Below are 16,941 nucleotides of genomic sequence, written 5' to 3' on the forward strand. Positions count from 1 at the left end.
GATCAGATTTGGCTGGGGAGATCAATAGGCAGAAAATTCAAGCACATAGCAAGCAGTATCCAAATGACCAATGTTCCCCTGAGGTGTACCAATGTGCCGGGGGCAGCTAACCCACACCCAGGAGGTGTGCTACCAATTTAGCTTTGATCAGAAGTCACATGACACCAGGTTACAGTCCAACAGGGTTAGCTGTAATCATAAGCTTTCAGAGCAGCTTGTGTATCCAATCCCTATATTGCTATTACAAGTATTAATTTACAATATAAATGTAATATTACAGACAAATATATTGCATCCACAGCTTCCTCTGTTTCTACCCTGCATGTGATCTCCTCAAAACATTCTATATGTTTGTCAAACATAGTTTCCCTTTAATGAAGCCAGGCTGACTCTGTTTGATCATACAATGTCTGTCTAAATGTTCTGCTACTCCACCCTTTATAATGGACTCGAACATTTTTCCAAAGTCAGAAGTCACACCACACCAGGTTATAGTCCAACAGGTTTATTTGAAATTACAGGCATTCAGAGCACTGCTGCTTTGTCAGGTGAAGGCGGAGTGTTTTCAAGTAAATCTCTTACATTAGATTACTTACAGTGTGGAAACAGGCCCTTCGGCCCAACAAGTCCACACCGACCCGCCGAAGCACAACCCACCCATACCCCTACATTTACCCCTTTTTACCTAACACTACGGGCAATTTAACATGGCCAATTCACCTGAGCTGCACATCTTTGGATTGTGGGAGGTAACCGGAGCATCCGGAGGAAACCCACGCAGACACGGGGAGAACGTGCAAACTCCACACAGTCAGTCGCCTGAGGCGGGAATTGAACCCGGGTCTCTGGCGCTGTGAGGCAGCAGAGCTAACCACTGAGCCACCGTGATGCAACTGAGTAGGAAAAAGCTCCCTCAAAGCCATGTGAGCTGTTAATTATTCTATTGGTCTAATCCTTGTAAAATGACGTACTTTCTTTTATTAAGTGGGTGGTATGTGACTGATGGAGTATTACAATTTTCCAAGGCTTTTGTGTTGGACTATAACATGGTGTCATGTAACTTCTGACTTTGTCCACCCCAGTCCAACACTGGCAGCTCCACATCAGTTTATATTTGTTAGTACTCTGAAAGCCTGAGGGTTAACCTGCTTCAGAAAGCGCTGAAATTGCAGGTGGAGGTTGAGAGCCTTTGGAAAATCTCTCGGACCCTCACACAGCGTTTGACTCAGCTCCCCCCAACTCAGCCTGCAGTGTCAAGTGTTGAAGCTAGCTGATCCTACAATCTGTTCCAAACCCCTCAGACTGGAGGCCATGCCCTGCTGACTCTCAGCCTGACTCCCAGCTGGGGAAACCATCAGTGACTGCAGAATCACAATTCCTCAAAGGAATGAATATTTCCTTGTGTTCCGTGTTCCACTGGAGCCCACATCCCCAGATCCCCAAAGCAACCCTGGTTTCAAAGTTCATGCCATTTCAATGCAAGGAATGGCTACTTGATGTTGCAATCTCCCAGTGTTAACAATGGAGAGATACCCTGGTACTAGCATACCCTGAGCTCGCATTACTTTTGATATTAAACTGGGGGTATGTCCTAAGCTGCCGAGCCACTGTAATGGGAAGTACCTTGGCCTTATCTGCATCATCAGGTACACCCCCCTCTGATAAGGAAATGAGCTGAAGCCACAGAAAGAGGAAGTTTGTATGTTGGTAGACCCTATCAGTGAAGAAGAGTTTGGTCAATAAAAGGTTGCACTGATAACTTCCCTTCAAAAAACGTGATTTCAAATACTTAAACATAATGTGGAGCTGAGAAACATCTGGCTTTATAATAAGAAAATAACAGGACAAAATGATGACTTACCAGACATCATTCAGAATATTACTCCAGTCATGGTAACCCTTTGCTAAAAAGCAAAATAAAAAATATTATAACCCCATGAATTTCTGTTGGAAAACTGCTGAGATAGACAATGATAGTTGGGTAGAAAAAATGAGGTCTGATAGTTGGGTAAAGAGACCAAAGAAGGAGAAACCTTCACATGGCGATTGGTTTATTGGGGGGGATTTTTAAGAAGGCTGAGGGTGATGGAGGTTGGTCATGTGATAGAAATAAGTGAGAAGGTAGTCACACCATCTCTTCAATCTCTCAGCCAGTCCCTAACTCCAACACGGCTCGGATTGTGTGTCAGAGCTAAACAAGGATGATTGATGATGACAACACCTGAGGGCGAGCAAAGTGACAACTTTTGGCCATTTTTGATTCCCAAAGGAAATTGAAAGAAAAGACGAGTAAATATGAAGAATACTTCGGCTCCATGATTTGTTTTTCCAAGTCAGTGAAATGAAGAAAAATCTGAAAGAAATGAATGGACAGTTTTGTCATCTTGTGAAAGAATGAGTTTGAGGACAGAACAATGTACAGTCTTGGTTTTAATATTATTGAGAAGACAGAGAAACACCAAGATAATGTCAGTTGGTATGATTTTATCCTCAGGGGAGAATGGGAGGAGATTTCAGAGTGACAATGATCATAATTGTATTGATTAGAGCCGGGCAACTGAAAGGGTCTGATGACAAAGACTAAGGTCATAAATACAACTGGCTTTCCAAAACAAGAGTCACTGGAGGTGAAATTGTAAAAGGCAGGAGATTGAATATTTTATTTAACTTCCAAAAGCTTGTTTCAAATATCTGATATCAAATCAGAGAGAATGCAATAGTTTTGGAATGAGTGTATTTATTTTGAGATGCATAGAGAGGCAACCTGTACAAAGTCATTTCTTTATACAACACAATGTCCAGTAAAACCGTTGATCCACTGATTGAATTTTTTTTTGTTTGTCTCCTTGCTCTTATGAAATCCTCACAAATAACTTATTTTTGATGGGTTTTCAATGTGACCTTTTTCCATGCTATTTGTCTGCGGTTGCCTGGCTACGGAACACCTGCCTGAGTTTGCATTGGAAGAGAATGAGATTGAAAGACTGACTGTGTTAGCTGTGTAGTTTCTGGGTCTTTTAATGATGGTGTGGACACGCCAGGTAGGTATGAGTTGTATCCTACCACTGTAACCCTTCCTGATGAAGGTAATGGAGCATCTAAATTCTAAAAGACTGCATTCAACCAATGTCCCAGGGACCTGGTCTATTGTCATCACAGTAATGTGTGGTCAGACAACTTGTAGAATCATCTAATTACTGGAGTAACATCTCTTTTAAAATTCCCATTGCTTTTAGACCCTACTATCACATTCTAATGCATACCTAACAGCCCTCATTTGCTGTCTGCATTTAATCAATACTTTGTAGTTGAGTGACCCCCCCCTGTCACACGTCAGGAAAATCAAGGAACAGAATACTTCTGAGCACAAAAAAAGAATCTGCTGAATTTAGACACAATGATATAGAAATGGAAAAAGAATTCAAAAGTGGTGAAGTTGTGCTAAATCTGTATCAAAGCTTGGTTAGACCACACTTAGATACTGAGTACAGGTCGACTCATTCTATTATAAAAAGGATGTGGGGCACTGGAGAGGGTGCAGTGAAGATTAACGACATTGATAGCAGTAACGTGTGGGTACACCTATCAGGACTGACAGACTGGCTCCCTCTTCTCTCAAAATAAAGGCTGAGGGCTGGCTTACACAGGCCTTTAAAGTGGTGAAAAGATTTTATCAAGTGGATACAGAGGGAATGTTTCCCTGTGAGGGGAAGGATGAATCTAGAAGCCATCAAGATAAGATAGTCAGCAAGAAATCCAGCAGGCAATTCTATTTTCTGTTTTAGGTTCTAATTTAAAAGAAGTTTCCAAAAAAAAAAGAGGGTGGCATGGTGGCTCAGTGGTTAGCACTGCTGCCTCATAGTGCCAGGGTCCCAGGTTCAATTCTAGCCTTGGGCGACTGCTTGTGTGGAGTTTGCACATTCTCTGCGTGGGTTTCCTCCGGGTGCTCCGGTTTCCTGCCACAATCCAAAGATGTGCAGGTTAGGTGAATTGGCCATGCTAAATTGCCCATAGTGATAGGTGCATTAGTCAGAGGGGGGTGGGTTACTCTTCAGAGGTCGGTGTGGATTGGTTGGGCCGAAGGGCCTGTTTCCACACTGTAAGGAATCTATTCTAATCTAACAAAAGCTTCATTACCCAGACAGCAGAACCCACAGGGAGGGCTTTGTTTTAAATCATGGAATGTGGGTGCCACTGGCTGGGCCACCATTTATTGTCCATCCCTCGAGAAGGTGGTGTGAGTAGTCTCCTGGATACTAGTCCATGGGATGTATAACAGCGTGCAGTGTCGTTAGGGAGGGAATTCTAGGATTTTGACCCAGCAATAGTAAAGAAATGGCAATGTATTTCCAAGTCGGGATGGTGAGTGCCTTGGAAGGGAACTTGCAGGGGGTGGTGTTCCCATGTACCAGCTAACCTTGCCCTTCTAGATGGAAGTGGTCGTGGGTTTGGAAGGTGCTGTCTGAGGATCTTTGATGAATTTCTGCAGTGCAGCTTGTAGATAGTACACACTGCTGCTACTGAGCATTGGGGTGGAGGGGAGGGAGGGATGCTGAAGGTAGTGGATGGGGGTGTTGATCAAGTGTGGGCTGCTTTGTCCTGGATGGGTGTCGAGCTTCTTAAGTGTTGTTGGAGATGTCTCCAAGAGAGGAGTATTCCAAAACCTGTGCCTGGTCGACAGGCTTTGGGAAGGCAGGAGGTGACATAATTACCACAGAATTCCCAGCCTCTGACCTGCTCTTGCAGCTACAGTAATAATATGGCAGGCAGTTCAGTTTCTAGTCAATGGTAACCCCAGGATGTTGCTAGTGGGGGATTCAGTGCTGATAACATCATTGAATGTTAAGGGATGATGAATAGATTCTCTCTTATTAAAGGTGGTCATTGTGTCGTGTGAATGTTTGTTGCTCAAATCTGAATATTGTCCAAGTCTGGTCACATCTGGACATGGACTGTTCCAGTATCTGAAGGTTTGAAGTGAATTCTGTTGATCCATTGATGGGGAAACAAGATAAGTGCACAGTAGGCTGAAGAGAGCAGATGGTTTCAAGGTAATTTTTGATGAGGAAAGGCAGGAGGGACTGGAGTGGAACATTAAAATAAGCATGGAATAGCTGGGCCGAATGGCCTATTTTTGTCGTATGTATACAAGAAAGTGAGGACTGCAGGTGCTGGAGATCACAATCAAAAAGTGTGGTGCTGGAAAAGCACAACCGGTCAGGCAGCATCCAAGGAGCAGGAGAATCGATGTTTCAGGCATAAGCCCTTCATCAGGAATCCCAATGAGGGGCTTATGCCCGAAACATCGACTCTCCTGTTCCTTGGATGCGGCCTGACCGGCTGTGCTTTTCCAGCGCCATACGTTTTTGACTCTGTCCTGTCCTGTCCTCTGTCCTGAGGAGATTGTCTCAAAATGGTATCGTCTGCCTTAAGCAATCATAAAACACTGAAAGGAAACAACTCATACTTTATATCAGCTCTGGAAAGAGCCCTCTACTCTCCCTCTCCCATTCACAGCCTTATTATGTCACCTTGCAGGATGTGTACTGCGCAACAATCATTCTCACTCACCCTGTGGGTCATTCATTAACCTGTGTCGTCTGGGTTACCGATCGTCCTGCTGGGGAAAACTGTTCCTCCTTTATCAGCACCCCCTCCTAATGTCAACATCTACCTGGCTGTCAGAAAAATTGTCCAAACTTTATTCCATTTGTTCTTGGGATGTGGGCACCATTTATCCAGCCCAGCCTTTACTGCCCCATGCCTAATTGCCCAGAGGGCAGTTAAGAGTCAGCCACATTGCTGTGGGTCTGGAGTCATGAGTAGGTCAGACCAGGTAAGGATGGCAGTTTCCTTCCCTGAAGGACTTTAATGAACCCAAGAGGTTTTGCACCAACTGATGGTGATTTCCTGATTACATTAGGACAGTCTTCAAAGGAAGCTTTTCATTGAATTCACATTTCATCATCTGTTGTGGTGGGTTTTGAACCCATGATCCCAGGCCATTACCAGGGTCTCTGAATTGCTAGACCAGTCAAAGTACCACTTGGTCAACTTTTCCAGTTCATCCACAGGATGAAAATGAATCTGTGACCAGTGGAGTGCCACAAGGATCGGTTCTGGATCCACTATTTTTCATCATTTATATAAATGATTTGTGTGTGAGCATAAGAGGTATAGTTAGTAAGTTTGCAGATGACACCACAATTGGAGATGTAGTGGACAGCGAAGAGGGTTACCTCAGATTGCAACAGGATCTTGATCAGATGGGCAACTGGGCTGAGAAGTGGAAGATGGATTTTAATTCAGATAAACGTGAGGTGCTGCGTTTTGGGAAAGCAAATCTTAGCAGGACTTATACACTCAATGGTAAGGTTCTTGGGAGTGTTGCTGATCAAAGAGATCTTGGTGTGCAGGTTCATAGCTCTTTGAAAGTGGAGTCGCAGGTAGATAGGATAGTGAAGACGGCGTTAGGTATGCTTTCCTTTATTGGTCAGAGTATTGAGTACAAGAGTTGGGAGGTCATGTTGCGGCTGTACAGGACATTGGTGAAGCCATTGTTAGAATATTGCGCGCAATTCTGGTCTCCTTCCTATCGGAAAGATGTTGTGAAACTTGAAAGGGTTCAGAAAAGATTTACAAGGATGTTGCCAGGGTTGGAGGATCTGAGCTACAGGGAGAGGCTGAACAGGCTGGGGCTATTTTCCCTGGAGCATCGGAGGCTGAGGGGTGACCTTATAGAGGTTTACAAAATTATGGGGGGCATGAATAGGATAAATAGACAAAGTCTTTTCCCTGGGGTTGGAGAGTCCAGAACTAGAGGGCATAGGTTTAGGGTGAGAGGGGAAAGATATAAAAGAGACCTAAGGGGCAACTTTTTCACACAGAGGGTGGTACGTGTATGGAATGAGCTGCCAGAGGAAGTGGTGGAGGCTGGTACAATTGCAACATTTAAGAGGCATTTGGATGGGTATACACATAGGAGGGGTTTAGAGGGATATGGGCCGGGTGCTGGCAAGTGGGACTGGATTGGGTTGGGATATCTGGTTGGCATGGATGAGTTGGACCGAAGAGTCTGTTTCGGTGCTGTACATCCCTATGACTATGTGGTTTATTAGGCTACAATCATTGAGCCACATGCAGCAAGTATATATTCTTATAAAATCACCTGACAGCAAACAGAGAATGACACCATATGCAAATAGGCAAATTAGGATTGGGCCACTCCGCCCCTTGAAATTGTGTGCTGGTCTGATTACTCTTCATTGCCACCGACACCTGATCATCTTCCACCTCTCTCTTAAAAACATTCAAACATTCTGATTCCACCATCTTTTCCAGAGGAGAGTTCCAAAGATTCATGACCCTGAGAAAAATGATTGACTCAACTCTATTTGAAATGGGGAATGCTTGATTTTTAAACAGTGATCCCTTGTTCTTGATTCTCCCACAACAGGAAAGCTCATTTTCAAATCCTTCCTGTCCACGGATTTCCATTCCTTTGTTCCCAAAGTGTGGTCCTCGGAGTTGGAGGCAGGAACTTACTCTTGAAAACCCTCCCTGTACATGGAGGACACTGAGTTGTGGCGATGTGGACACTCCCCACAGAACACAGGCCAGTGGAAGGGTTGTATTAACCCAGATCGTCCCTAACAAACAGCAACCAGTGGGTTGAGCTGTGAAATTCCCTGGTGAAATGTCCTGATGACTCCCTGCTGCCTGGTTTTCAATGTAACCATTTGGACAAAGTGGGAGAAATTAGCTGTTTCTCACAGAGAGAATGGGATGGAATAACTGTGTTCAACATCCAACTGTACCGAACAGGAGTGATTCCCAGGCAAGAAGTGACTGACAGGCCTAGCGCTTGTCATCAGTTTCTCTGGAGTCCTGTTTTAATATTTTGCTTCTGGCTTTGTTCCGAGAAGCATGTAATCTAATTGATCCTTTAGTTGTACAATGTCCCTGATTAATATTATCTTGTAGTCAACAAAGGTGAGTTAATTAATTATACACCAACATGACTCACTGCCTTGTAAGATGATTAAAAATGCATTTACAAAGGAATGTTAAACCTCTGCAATAACATTAGTTGCTCCATTTTCTCATCTTATTCCAGCTTTTCTTTACTTGTTTCCTCTGGCTTTCACTGAAGCACCTTTTCCAGATTCCAGCATTTGTTTCAACCCTCAGCACACATTAACCGTGTGAGCCAACAAGAAATTCCAAAGACAGAATTGCTTCACTGTCATCACCCTGAGCTACCTTTGCTGTTTGTTGTGGGCATGATACTGGGGTTCTGTGACAAAGAGCTGAGATTTTAGCCAGGATGTATGGGCTCTCAGTGCACACTCAGAGCTGTAGTTGTGCTATGGGTCTGTCTCAGTGAGAGTGGTCATTGCTAAACAGCCTCAGGACAAGCTGGGCCCCTGCACAAGCCCGGTGTGGACAGACACAGTTAATGCTACTCTTTACTGAGTACTATGCCTTCTGCACACCCAACTCCAATACCCAGCAAATTAGAAGGTTACTGCTTGGTTTTGGGATTTGTATATTTATACATTTTATAAATTATACATATATTTATATTTGCTAAACAATAAATGGCTGGGAGTAAGAGTATAAGATACAGGTGCAGAATTATGCATTTCAGCCCATCAGGTCTGCTCTCCATTTCATCATGGCTGATATGTTTCAAACCCTATTATCCTGCCTTCTCCCTGTAACCCTTGATCCACTTATTAATGAAGACCCTATATATCTCTGTCTTACACACACTCAATGACTCGTCCTGCACAGCCCTCAGGTTTGCTGTCTCTGACTCCCTTTGACAGCCACGGTTGCCTCATCCTCCCCTTAGTGTGTTATTTCCTCCTCGGGATGAGTTTCTGCTGTGCCTCCCAAATTACTCCCAGAAACCCCTGCCATTGCTGCTCCACCATCTTCCCTGCTTGGCTCCCCTTCCAGTCAACTCTGGCCAGCTCCTACTTCATGTCTTTACTCAAGTGTAATCCCGTCCCATCTGATTCCAGCTTCTCCCTCTCAAACTGCAGGGGGATTTCTATCATGTTACGGTCACTGCCCCCTCGGGGTTCCTTCACTTTAAGCTCCTTTATCAGGTCTGAGTCATTATATATCACCAAATCCAGAATTACCTGTTCCCTGTTGGGCTCTACCACTAATCTAACCTAAAAACTGGAGTTGAAGGGAGATTTGACAGAGTTTATGGGCTTATGATTAGTGCAGATAAGGTAAATGAAGACAAGATGTTCACATTAACTGGGGAACATGGATGATGAGGTACAAAATTTTTAAAAAGGGTGGCACGGTGGCTCAGTGGTTAGCACTGCTGCCTCACAGCGCCAGGGACCCGGGTTCAATTCACATCTTGTGCAACTGTCTATGTGGATTTTGCTATGTGTGTGAGTTTCCTCTGGGTGCTCCGGTTTCCTCCCACAGTCCAAAGATGTGCAGGTTAGGTGAATTGGCCATGCTAAATTGCCTGTGGTGTTGGGTAGATTAGTCAGGGGTAAATGTAGGGGAATGGGTCTGGGTGAGTTGCTCTTCGGAGGGTTGGTGTGGACTTGTTGAGCCGAAGGGCCTGTTTCCACACTATAGGGAATCTAATCTAAAGCTGCTGCAAAAAAACATCATGTATTCATTCCACAAATTCCTTTTCCTGGGATCTCCTAATCAACCTGATTTTCCCAGTCCAGCTGCATATTGATTACTGTAATAATGCCTTTCTTATTTGCCTTTTCTATCTTTTGATTTATTTTCTTGCCCACATCTTGCCTACTGATCAAAGGCCTGTACATAACTCTCATCAGGGTCTTTAAGCCGATTATTGCTGAAGTATGCTGGCATCTGACATGATGGGCTGAATACTCCTTTATTTCATGGTTCCATAATCCTCCGACATTTTTCAGGCTCTTGCCTCCAACTTGTAAATTAATTAGATTTAGATTAGATTAGATTAGATTAGATTACAGTGTGGAAACAGGCCCTTCGGCCCAACAAGTCCACACCGACCCGCCGAAGCGAAACCCACACATACCCCTACATTTACCCCTTACCTAACACTATGGGCAATTTAGCATGGCCAATTCACCTGACCCTGCACATCTTTGGATGGTGGGAGGAAACCGGAGCACCCGGAGGAAACCCACGCAGACACGGGAAGAACATGCAAACTCCACACAGTTAGTCGCCTGAGGCGGGAATTGAACCCGGGTCTCTGGCGCTGTGAGGCAGCAGTGCTAACCACTATGCTGCCCATATGTTTGCTTTGTTTCAAAAGTAGACTTCATACCATCTCAGGAGTAATGAAGAGCATTTTTTGAGGACTAGGATTGAAAATTAATCATATCCCACTGGTCAATCTATATTCCCAATGGATTGGATTGATCTCATTCATCCAGCTACTTAGATCATCTGTGATTGTACAATGGAAATGGATGAACACCTCCAATAAGACCACAGGGAATAGGAACAGGAGTGGGCTATTCGGTCCTTCAAGTCTGTTCTGTTATTCAATGGGATCATGGCTGATGTGACATTCCTCAAGTTTATTTTCTTGCGTTTTCCCATAATCCTTGATTCCCTGACTGCGTATATAAGATTAATCTCTCTCTCTTGTATTAAAACTGAGCGTCTTATGTAGAGACCAAAACTGTTGACAATTCAGCCCTCTCTGAGCAGTGAGAATTGAGAAGTTAAAATCCTGCACTGGCTGCTTCAATCCAAAACATCTGACCCAGGAATGAGAGAGTTCCCAACTCAGTCACTCCAAATCATGGATAGGATATATTTACCAGAGGTTACATTATTAGATTAGATTACTTACAGTGTGGAAACAGGCCCTTCAGCCCAACAAGTCCACACCGACCCGCCGAAACGCAACCCACCCAGACCCATTCCCCTACATTTACATTTATTATAATATCATCAAGCTCAAACCTGCCATTGACCATTAAAAATGTTGAAAATAACATCAAATAAGGATTAACTTGGGTTCTGCTTTGGTGCTGCTGAGACACTAAATATAAATGGAAAGAATGCAGATGCTGAAAGTCAGAGACAAAATTAGAAATTGCTGGAAAAGCTCACCAGGTCTGGTATATATGAAGAGAAATCAGAGTTATCTTTTGGGTTGAGTGACCCTTTCTCTGAGCACATTTTGGGGCTGACACACTATCTCAGTTTTTCTGATCTAGAAAGAGAAACAAATGGAAGACATGTGACATGAATGATGATGCGGTGTTTAGGAATATCTCAGAGGTACATCATTCAATAAGCCCTCCCAAGCTCCAAAACGGTCAGTAAATGCTGGGATTTGGTAGATTTGTGGTTTGTCAGGGCATCAAGGATGTAGGCTAGAGATCAAATGGAGGTGAAGGCAACATCAGTCATAATCCTGTTACATAGAAAAGCAAGCTCATGTCTGATTGGTCAGTTCCCAGCTAATATACCAACGTAACTGACGCTGAGAGACTATGGAAGAAACTGAAGGAATTGTTATTTTTTAACATAACCTAACCTGAGGGAGTGGGTGTAAAAGGTCAAACATCTCCATATGGCGATGTCTATCGAAGGGAACAGGTACAACCGACCAATTAAATCAGGCACTGACACAGCTTGGATGTGCAATTAAGAAGTGACTCATTTATAGCCCTGTGTTCTGTGATCTCTGAAGTGGCAGAGACCAGCACATCAACCAGAGAATGCTTCTGTGGGTGAGTGCAAGCAAAGGGACTTTCCCTGTTCACTCCAGGCTGCCCCAGAGTTTATATGATGTGGAGGTGCTGGTGTTGGACTGGAGTGGACTAGGTTATAGCCTGACAGGTTTGTTTGAAATCATATCCTTTCAGAGTGCTGCTTGTTTGTCACCTGATGAAGGAGCTGTGCTCTGAAAGCTAGTGCTTCCAAATAAATCTGATGGACTATAACCTGGCATCATTTGACTTCTGATGGAGCTTATAGTCTTTAAACAAGAGTGGACTCAGAAGTGTCTGGGACCAGTTGTTGGTGCTGTCTGTGCCAATAGGACATAACCTCTGGTTCCATCAGATTTGCATCTTTTGCTATTCTTTCCGGAAGTTACGTGTCACTAGCTGCACCAGTATTTGTTGGCCATCCCTAATTGAGAAGGTGGTGTCCAAACCAGAAAAACAGCAAAAGAGCAGGAAACACTCAATAGGTCAGTCACCTGCTGCAGAGAAGGAAGTGAGTTTGTCACCTTTTCAGTCATTCTCTACATTGAAATACACAACTTTGACAAATAAAAAAGATCCAGTCCTAAACTTTGACAGTCTGTTCCCTTGAGAGAGAGATGGAGGCTGACATACTGATGGATTTTGTTTCAATATTACAGCATTTTCCGCTTTTTTTCAGTATTTTTCTTCAACTGGCAGCGGTTGCAGAGCTCCCAGGGAATATTACGGTACTGTCCCTGACTAAAACTCAATTAAACTGCTTCACTCTTCACTCAAAACAGTCGCAACAAAAACAACTCAGCTGCAATCATGTTAAACACGTGACAGTGTAACTGTGCAGCTAATCTTTCAGCTTTTTGTAAAACGTGCAGATCATATTAAGATAACCAATTATATGTTAAAGGAAACCAAAACTTTTTCCATTTAGTTTATCAGATGTGTGTGGTTAACAACCCAATACACAGTAACTCCAAGTGCCATCACAGTCACCCTCTGTACTTATCACAGCATCTCTGTTTACCAAATTCAGTTAAAGTGGTTTGTCGACATCTTCTCCCTGACCAGTTAACTCTTTGGAGTAAACGCAATTGTTTACAGCTTGCAACAAAGCCCATCTGCTTGGCAGACACTGAGTGCTCGGTATTGAATGTCATTCACAATCTTCCCCACCAGCCTCACCCTTTCAGTCTTTGTGTCTGAATTTCAATCAAAATTGAGAGCTTTGGTTTAATTTTTAAAACAAAGTTCTGCGTTGGATAAAAAAAAAACTTGAGCCAAAGTTAAGGTCGTTTGCTGTTGCTGTTCACTTTGGCTGGAGAATTGCATTTCATTGCATCCAGCTGAAGATACATTTCAGGAATTTATCAACTTTTGTTTCCGTCTAATGATTGAACTCTGATGGATTTTGCTTTCGAGCCTCTGCTCCCAGCCATCATTAAAAACAACGAATGTTCTGGTCTGGCAGCGATTGTGGAGAGAAACAGAATTAATGTTTCAAGTCTGGTATGAGTCTTCCCCACAACTGGAGAACTCAGTGGTGGATTCGAAATGTTAACTCTTTTTCTCTCACCACTGATGCTGCCAGACCTGCTGAGTCTCTCCTGCATTCTCTGCATTGGTTTCAGTTTTCCAGCATCTGCAGGATTTTGCTTTTATTCAGAGGTTCACCATTTGTCTTCTTTGTATTATTTACTGGTTTAAATATTTATCCAATCTGCCCCTCTCCCAAACTGCCCATCCCTCAACCTGCCCCACCATCAAACTGCCCCACACCAACTTGCCCTCCTCCAATCTGCCCATTGACCAACCTGCCCCTCCAACATTCCTGCCGCTCTCCACCCTGCCCCTCCCCCACCCTACCTCCAAGAAATGCCTGGCCTATTGCACTAACCCGATGCCATTGTATAAACAATCGCATTAGTAACATCAGAGGCTGTTCCACCCTGTTCTGTCATTAAAAAGTATCATGGCTAATTTGCAAAGCTACCTCATATCTCTCCCTCTGTCTGTTATCCCATAATAAACTCTTGATACCTACAATCTATTGACCTCATATTTCAAATTAGAAATTGATCCAGCATCAATTGTGATCAGCGGGAGGGGGCTCCTTTCAGCCTGTATTGAGCTCCTGAATTACTGATGTCCAGAATGTACTTCCAAACAAGATGAACTTTACCTCTGCTGGGCATTCTCTTAGTTCCTTGTTTGTGATCATTTGAAAGGTTAATGTCATAAACCATGAGCATAAACTTCTGAAAATTTATTGTCATTTCAACCCATGCCACTGCTGTTTCAGGATAAGCTGCAATGAGTCATTTTACAGATTAGATTAAATTTCTTCTGCTTTACTCTCAGAAAGATAATGATTTACGCAGGAAAGCTACTGTGTGTGTGTGCATGTGTACATGTGTGTGTGCGTGCGTGTGTCTGTGCACATGCATATGTGTGTTTATGTTTTGTCTGTCGCTGTGGCATTGGTCAGCATCAAACCTGATTTTGTTCCAGTGCACCACGCAGCTGAACATTTTCAGGAGGTGTTCATGGGATAATGCTCAGGGACAAGATTCTGGGAGTGTCCTTTCTCTCCTTAGACACTGAGTGTTGAAATCTCGCTGTGGCTGAGATTATCTGACTCACACACAGTCCAGACCTGAGCTGAGGACAGTAATGTTCAGAAAAGCAATTAAAAATCCTTTTGGGGAACAATAGGATTGGTTTTAGTTGTTAATCCCAGATATTCCAATGATTTACTGATAACTGCAGTCTCCTCTCACACATGGAGAAAGCTAGCAGGCACCAAAGTGAAAGTTGATGTTGTAATACTAGCCTGGGATTCTGCTAAATGTATTAAACCCTCCAGTGACCAGCTCTTCAGGTGTTTTTCATTGACTATTTAGATGTGTTATGACACACCACTATGCCAGGTGAGGATTAAGACTAGACCTCTGGCCTAGAGGCAGGTACACTGCCTCATGCACAACAAACCCAGGAAGACTTGTTACATTCAGGGTAATGATGGTACGTTCTGAGTTCCAGTTAGCATTGCTATAGCTTGTCACATGTACTGACTGGTCATTGGCCAGTAATAATCACCAGGAGAAATCAAACAGGAAAAATTGTGCCATGGAAAAATGACAATTGTTAACATCAGAGAATTTAATAACTTTAGAAGTCTCATAATTGTTTTTAACCATAAGTAGTTACTGAGGCAAAAAAACTTGAAGTAATTGGTTAGGCGTTCTAACTGCAAAGTATATGCGACAGTAAATTATTGAATTCATTAGGATAGCTCATCTAGGTGTCATGATCTCAAAGACCTTCTATGCTGCTCATTATTTAAGTACATTGACCTAATATCTGGGACTGTCCCCTCACAAAACCCTCTGATTTCACACAGTGAGCAGTCATTTCAATAGCAGCCCGAGCAGGACGGGCTTTCAGAAGGCTCCAAAGCTTTACTGAGACAGTGCAGTATTCAATCTCACTAGGGATTGTGCTGTCTCTCTGTTGTAATATCCCAGAGACAAGCTTGACTCCAAATAGGGTGGGGGCAATCCATCAGGTTGCTTGGTGGTTCAGAGATTCGAACAATGTTCTGGTCATTTCTTACTAAGTGTGGCACCATCTTTGTGCAAATATATTCATAACCAAATTGCAACTTTTTTTTTACAAAATGCTATTCAACCTGGAGGGTGACCCTTTCATTGGACAGTACATCAGATTAGAATGAGCCTGTGCTTTCCAAACAGTTATTTGGAATGAATGTCTGATTTGTTTTTAGTGTCTAAGGATGGACACTGCTGTGTGAGAGGGTAATCCAGCTGGTTATTGATCACGCTAACATCATAAGGCTGTTGCTTTCATGCTGTTTTAATTGGTGTTTTGCATATTAGGGGAGGTGCCAATGAGGACAGGGCTGTGACAGTTAACAAGTGTTTGTCACTGTTCAATTTTATTAATTTATTCTCTGTATCTGTCTCATCCTGAGATGAGGAGAAATGTCTTCACCCAGGGAGTGAGCAGCCTGTGGAATTCTCTGCCAGAGAAAGTGGTTGAGCCGAAACATTGAATGTTTCAAGAAGGAGGTAGATATGGTTCTTAGGGCTAAAGGGATCAGGGTTTGGGGCGGGGGAGAGAGCAGGAACAGAGGAATTGATCCTATTGAATGGAGGAGCAGGCTCAAAGGGCCGAATGGCCTACTCCTGCTCCTATTTTCTGTATCTTTGTGTATCTTTTTAAATTCAATTGTTTCACATTGGAAATAGAAAAAAAGGTGCACACTGCCCACTGTCTTACCAAGTGTAAACGGCTGCTCTGGACAGGTTGTGTAAGGATGATTCTGGATTAGGTGGCGTGTTAAACAGTAGAGGTGAAAGGTCGCTTAGAGAGAGTGTGAGCAGGTACTTTTCCAGTCTGAGTTGTATTTTGACCTATGCATCATAGAACTCCAACATAATGTTTACTTACTGCTTTTAGTTATATTGATTATCTATTTATTTAACCTATTAGGGCATGGTAAGACACACCTTCAGACAAATGTTTGGACTTGAAGTCCTCTGGCTCAGAGGTAGGGACACTACTGCTGTGCCACAAAATCCCCTCCTCATACACCTAGTTCCCACCAAATTATGTCTCAATTAACGTGAAACCATTGGCTTGTTTTGTTCAGTCTCAGAGTGCCCTACCAGACGCTGCGAGATGCTCACAGGAATGAGCTATAGTCCACAAGAGGCAGAGCCAAGTCTGACAATTGGTAACCGACAACTCCACATCATTGATGTGGCAAAGTGAGGAGCTAGGGTATCTATGAATGGCTACAATCTGAACAAGGACTGAACCCTGAATCTGGGCTTCAATCTGCATCACACTCTCACCATGTAACACTCTTGCCTATGAATGACTTTAAGGACCTTCCATTCCAATAGTTTGAGGGAAGGATTTGCGAACACACCTGGAACCATCAGCATTAAACATCCTGATTGATCATCAGCTTTGGACAGATTGTTCCACAATAACACGGCAGGTGTGTTCCTCTGTAAACACACGACTGTAAACACACCAGTGTAAACACACCGCTGTAAACACACCAGTGTAAACACACCGCTGTAAACACCCCGCTGTAAACACCCCGCTGTAAACACACCACTGTAAACACACCGCTGTAAACACCCCGCTGTAAACACACCACTGTAAACACCCCGTTGTAAACACCCCGCTGTAAACACACCAC

General features: G+C 43.4%; 1 protein-coding gene across 5 annotated transcripts in view; it reads left to right on the plus strand.

Moving 5' to 3' along the window:
• tox2 (TOX high mobility group box family member 2) overlaps nucleotides 1-16,941 on the plus strand; it is a 250,224-nt gene that overhangs the window by 74,946 nt on the left and 158,337 nt on the right. The window contains exon 1 of one of the 5 annotated variants that reach the window (XM_087994689.1): nucleotides 16,269-16,278. The exons of the other annotated variants lie outside the window; for them this stretch is intronic. The gene's annotated coding sequence lies outside the window, so the exon portion shown is untranslated. Of the gene's footprint in view, nucleotides 1-16,268; nucleotides 16,279-16,941 lie in introns of those variants that run through there. 5 annotated transcript variants of the gene reach the window in all.

The sequence above is a fragment of the Chiloscyllium plagiosum genome, unplaced genomic scaffold (assembly GCF_037043375.1).
Source record: "Chiloscyllium plagiosum isolate Xiang-an unplaced genomic scaffold, Cpla_swu_hap1 HiC_scaffold_15, whole genome shotgun sequence".
NCBI classification, from domain to species: Eukaryota; Metazoa; Chordata; class Chondrichthyes; order Orectolobiformes; family Hemiscylliidae; genus Chiloscyllium; species Chiloscyllium plagiosum.